This window comes from Octopus bimaculoides, chromosome 7, assembly GCF_046866305.1.
Source record: "Octopus bimaculoides isolate indiv1 chromosome 7, ASM4686630v1, whole genome shotgun sequence".
NCBI classification, from domain to species: domain Eukaryota; kingdom Metazoa; phylum Mollusca; class Cephalopoda; order Octopoda; family Octopodidae; genus Octopus; species Octopus bimaculoides.
In genome coordinates this window covers 56,156,481-56,162,480 of record NC_142934.1, presented here as the reverse complement: position 1 = coordinate 56,162,480, position 6,000 = coordinate 56,156,481, and the positions used below count along the sequence as shown (strand labels likewise).

The 6,000-nt window shown below is 35.3% G+C and overlaps 1 protein-coding gene across 8 annotated transcripts in view; it reads right to left on the bottom strand.

Moving 5' to 3' along the window:
- LOC106881306 (splicing regulator ARVCF) overlaps window positions 1–6,000 on the bottom strand; it is a 339,837-nt gene that overhangs the window by 182,519 nt on the left and 151,318 nt on the right. The window lies entirely within an intron of this gene.

Genomic DNA, 6,000 nt, shown 5'->3' with positions numbered 1-6,000 from the left:
AGTCTTCTATCTGACTAGCTCCTGTCAAACCATCCAATCCATGCCAGTATGGAAGGCAGGTTTAAACGATGATGATGGAGATTCCTCTATCAATAGCAATAATATTTTTTCACATAGTTTTCAATTAATTATGCATTATATTGTAGTTTTGAGGTCTCAATAACACGTTTGTTTATTTCTAGAACGACATTGTAGGATAGGTGAGTGAGGTCAGATTTGGCTGATCTGAATATAAAACAGATAGAATGTTTTGGCCAGATATAGCAGATTTAAACACTAAAGAGTTAAGGAATGTGGTCTTAAAATCTAAGACTTACAAAAAAAAAAAAAAAAAAAAAAAAAAAAGGTTTTCATTTCAAAGATATCCAAAGAGTTTGAAGAGTAACCAGCTATAAAAACTATGTGAACAATGAGAAACTCAAGCAAGACATGGTTCTCCAACTGACTGGAACTAGCTGAACTGTCCAATTCATACTAATATGGAAGGCTGAAATATGATGATGATGATGATGATGATGATATAAGGAAGGCTGAAGTATGATGATGATGATGATACAATATTTACAAAAGAAACAAAATAACAGTGTTTATGCTTTTCTTCTGGGAAACAACAATATCAAGTAGAATATCAACTTCGTCCTCTTTTCATTTGAGGTAGGTTAATAGAGTACCAGCCAAGTACTGAGGCTGACTCCTCTCTTTCTCCTTCTCTCTATTTTTCCTTTCTGTCACTCCTATCCACAGACGGGTGAACACTGCTAAATTTAAAGTACCCAGGACACTTAGGAATACAAATGAGGTCAGATACTTGATTCACCAGGTGTTAATCATTGTTACTCAACAGCTTTATCTTCTTAATCAGTAAAATGTCGAAAAGTGAACAATTAGACAGTTTAAACATTACACATAGCAACAACTCCTCAACAATCACAAACCTCAGGAATCCACTAAACCAAAAACTGATCCCCGAGTTAAGTAACAAACTTAATAATTTCCAATAAATTGGCCACTCAGTAAACTAAGTTTAGTATACTGTCACCATGCAGTCTACACATATTCCATGCTAAGCTTTGGGGCACTTAACTCATTCATAGAATTAATTGTAAGGGTGTTGCCATAATATATGGTGTGTCTCGGGTATTTTTTAGACTTGGCCATACCCATCCTTCTGATTACAATTGATTTCTTCCGGAATGAGCAAAAAGAGAGAGAGGAGTCGGCTTCATTACTAGACTGGTAATTTATTTACTTATCCCGAAAAGAAGTAGGACAAAGTTTATCTCAGTAGGATTTGAACTCAGGATGCAGAGAACCAGAACAATTACAACTAAACAACCCATCCGTCAACTTAATGACTCGGCCAGTTGGTTGCCTTAGCTTGCACATACACACTCCTCTATATATATAATTAAGCAAAAACCAAAACCCCTGCTCTAAGTCCTTGCTTTAACAGAAATAGCTAAATCTCCCTTTATTCAAATCCTATTGCCTAAAGCAGAGACGTGTACAAATAATTAACAGTCTAAGCCCCTACACTACAGCAAGACATGGTTCTCCAACTGATTGGAACCAGTCGAACTGTCCAACCTATGCTAGCATTGTAGTCAACAATATACAAAAAGAATGATCACAGCTGGAATGCCTTCAGTCATAAGTCTACATGATAGGACCTGGCCTAGGGCTAAAGAACAACAACAACAGTAGCAGACTCATTATTTTTGCAATATTTTAAGAGCTAGTTCAAAAACATAATTGGATTCTGCGGAAATCTTTCAACACTTGTACAGTCAGTACAAAATCACCCCTGCCTAAGAATAACAACAGCTCTTAACCCTTGCAATGATTTCCAACCATTTATAAAAAAAAATTATTATTAAATAATTGCACTCCTGCAAATCATACTAAGTAATAGCTTTAATTTTCTTTTAAAACTTGTAAGATTATTTATTATTTATTTTTTTCATGAATGTTTGAAATCTACTGGAAATTTTAAATCTTGACAATTTTGCAACTAGATTATTTTTGGCAGCTCCACATGGTTTCATAGCACTTTATTTGAAACGGAAAGTTGGCCTCGAGTTCAACTCTGAAGTTTGAAGTCACTACCAACAACACCCTTCACTTTACCAGCAGTAAACTTCAGTTGGACACAGCTGGAACTCAATTTCTTTTCTGATAATATACATATATATAGATGGATATACGTACATATGAATATGTGTGTACACACAAACATATATATATATATATATATATATATATATATATACATACACATATAATACATATAAGTATACACAAGCCTACCTTCCTCATAAGCCTACCTTTCTTATATATATATATATATATATATATATATATATACGTACATACACACACTCATATATACATGTCTGTATACATACATGCATAATACATACACACATACATATACATAAATATATATATACACATATATATTACACACACACACACATATATGTTACAAGTTTTATATATGTCAGTTAACTTTATCAATTTTAATATGTAACTAGACTTACACAGAAAATAAATAGTCAAAGAACAAAACCATTGTAAAAGGTTCCAGCAGCTAGAGACTTGAAAGTATCAATTCATCCGTTGATCACATGATTTATAGTTTGGCAAGTTCTATGAAGCAGCTACTAAAATCACTTCCAGACATTGAGGAGATGAAAGGGATTAGATGCAGTGCCATGAAAGATTTTACACATACATACACACACACATACACTGACAGAGCCTTATAATCAAACCAGTAAGTACTTCAGCAATATCTAACAGAAAGTGGCCCTGGGTGAACAGAAATCTATCTATAAGTTTACATCAAAAACATTTCAACTCAATCATTTGGCAGAGTTGTAAATGACAATGTGAAAAAGGGCGACAAAAGTCTATATAAAATGCAGTCAAATATCCAATACCCACTGTAAATAATCATTAAAGCAGATTTGGACCATACATTTCTAAAATAGTGACAACTATTTACTCTTTTACTTGTTTCAGTCATTTTAACTGCGGCCATGCTGGATCACCGCCTTTAGTCGAGCAAATCGACCCCAGGACTTATTCTTTGTAAGCCTAGTACTTATTCTATCAGTCTCTTTTGCTGAACCGCTAAGTTACGGGGACGTAAACACACCAGCATCGGTTGTCAAGCGATGTTGGGGGGGGGGGGGACAAACATAGACACACACACATATATATATATATATATAGATATTTATATATATACACATACACGACGGGCTTCTGTCAGTTTCCGTCTACCAAATGCACTCACAAGGCTTTGATCAGCCCGAGAAGATGACACTTGCCCAAGATGCCACGCAGTGGGACTGAACCCAGAACCAAGTGGTTGGTAAGCAAGCTACTTACCACAAAGTCACCCCTGCGCCTATTTTACATAAAATGCTGGAAAAACCTAATGACAAACCAGCAACCTCTCTCCTTCTCAACATCCTTAATTCATAAAAGTTTATACCTTTAATGTAACAATTTCTGACTGGCCTTCGTGCGGGTGACAAATAAAAGCACCCACTACACTCTCTGAGTGGTTGGCGTTAGGAAGGGCATCCAGCTGTAGAAACTCTGCCAAATCAGATTAGAGCCTAGTGTAGCCATCTGGTTTCACCAGTCCTCAGTCAAATTGTCCAATCCATGTTAGCATGGAAAGCGGACGTTAAACGATGATGATGATGATTTATAAAAATCAGTAACTATTTTGGTTTTGGTTTGAAATATTTTTTGTGGTAAAAGAATTTTTCTTTTGAACCATGTAAATTTGGGTTCAGTCCTACTGTGTGGCACTTTTGGTGTCTTCTACTTTAGCCCCAAACTGAACAAAGCCTTATGAGTAGATCTGGTAAAATGAAACTGAAAAGTAGGCCATCATGTATATGCGTGTATGTATATGTGTGTGAGTGTGTTAATTACTTGTAGGGACACCATGTTATGCAACCATAATATTTGTTTAACATGTAAAATGGCACATCCAATAGTGTTACACTGTTATATTTAGAAGATATCTAAGCAATGAACTCGTGGATGGTTATTGGGTTGGATGTAGTACTGAAGAAAAGGCAAGAACTCCTCAAATATGCATATACATCCATTTACTATTCAGATATGAAACGTCATGACAAATCAGTGTTGGCTATAGTTTCTATCGAAAATTCTGTAGAGATAACCTTAAAAAAAAATGTATGTGTATGCATGTGAGTATATGTTTGTGTATGAGTGTAGCATTGCCTAGACATCACATGATTGTAGTAAATGAGAATCATCATCATTGCTGTCATACAAGTGAAGTTGTTTATTCCCTATCTTCCATGAAAATCATGTCAAGTATGGCAGATACTACCTTGCTTGGAGGCAAATGAGGATTGGTGACCAGAAGAGCCTCTGGAGATAGAATGTCTGCCTCACAATAAAGATGATACAACTATTGGTAAACAGATGTTAAATGATGATAATAATTATGATACATACATGTGTTTGTACCTCCTTGTCTTGGTATTGTGTGATGGTTGTAAAATGTTGTGCGTGTGTAGTAAGAAGCTTGCTTCCCAACCACATGGTTCCGGGTTCAGTCCCACTGTGTAGCACCTTGCACAAGTGTCTTCTATTATAGCCTTGGGCCAACCAAAGCCTTGTGAGTGGATTTGGTAAATGGAAACTGAAAGAAGACTTGTGTGTATATCTGTGTGTCTGTATGTTCCCACCACCACCACCACGTGACAACTGGTGTTGGTGTGTTTATGTTCCCATATCTTAGCAGTTAGGCATAAAGAGACCAATAGATTAAGTACAAGGCTTTAAAAATATTATGTCATGGGGTCAATTAGTTTGACTAAAACCCTTCAAGGTGGTGCTTCAGCATGGCTACAGTCAAATGACCGAAACAAGTAAAAGAATAAAAGTGGTGTCATATTTTCCAACCCCCTATGAAGATATGTCCAGTTATAGGGGATGGAAGCAAGTGACAGATGACAATTAGGCATCTAGCTATATAGACTATTTCAATGAATTCCATATGATCCATGAAAGCATAGAAAAGTGGAAGTTAAAACGATGACGACAATGAATGTTTGAAATATTTATAGAAATGTTTTAAAACTCAAATTCAAATTCTATTGCTATGCTGAGATATAATGGTTTATATGGCAAAGTGTAAACTGGAAGGTTAAAGTGGACCATTAACATATTGATTTGTAGTTTACAGAATAGAACACAAGAATTTCACTGCTACTGTGTATTTAACAAGCTCTATGCCCTGGTACAGCAGTTAATAGTAGCCATGTTACCTAACTAGTAAAGACATGCAATAAAACAGACTGAAAAACGATATGATTTTAAAGAAGAGCAGACAAAATTTATTGCTGCCTATATAATCAACGCTTTTAATGTTAAAATGCGATTTCCCCAGTCTTAATACTATTGTACTGTTTCAATGCTAATAAAACATGAAACTTGGCTTCTTGCAATTTAAGTTACATTACGTTGCCTACTCTGACGATAACACACACAAGCACACACACACACACAGTGGGCTTCTTTCAGTTTCCATCTACCAAATCCACAAACAAAATTGATCAGTCTGGGGCTATAGTAGAAGACACTTGCCCAAGGTGCTACACAGTGGGACAACCCAGAACCATGTGGACTTTTTTGTCAAGGTAGATTAACACTGTTAACACTGATTTATAGATTCTAGTAATTTAATCATAGATCACTTACCTGAGAATAAAATGTGAAGACAGAAAGAAATAAATGCAGGTAAGAAAGAGGGGGATGAGGAAAGAGAGTGAGAAAGAGATTATTTTTGCATCGAAGCTTTACAGAAATATAGAAAATATAAGCAACAATTCAAATTCATGTAAAATCAAAACTGTGTAAAAAGTAACAAAATAAAAGAAACTAAAAGTTAAATTTGAAAACTAATTTCAAGTGCTATTGCATTAGTTAATTCACTTTTTTATT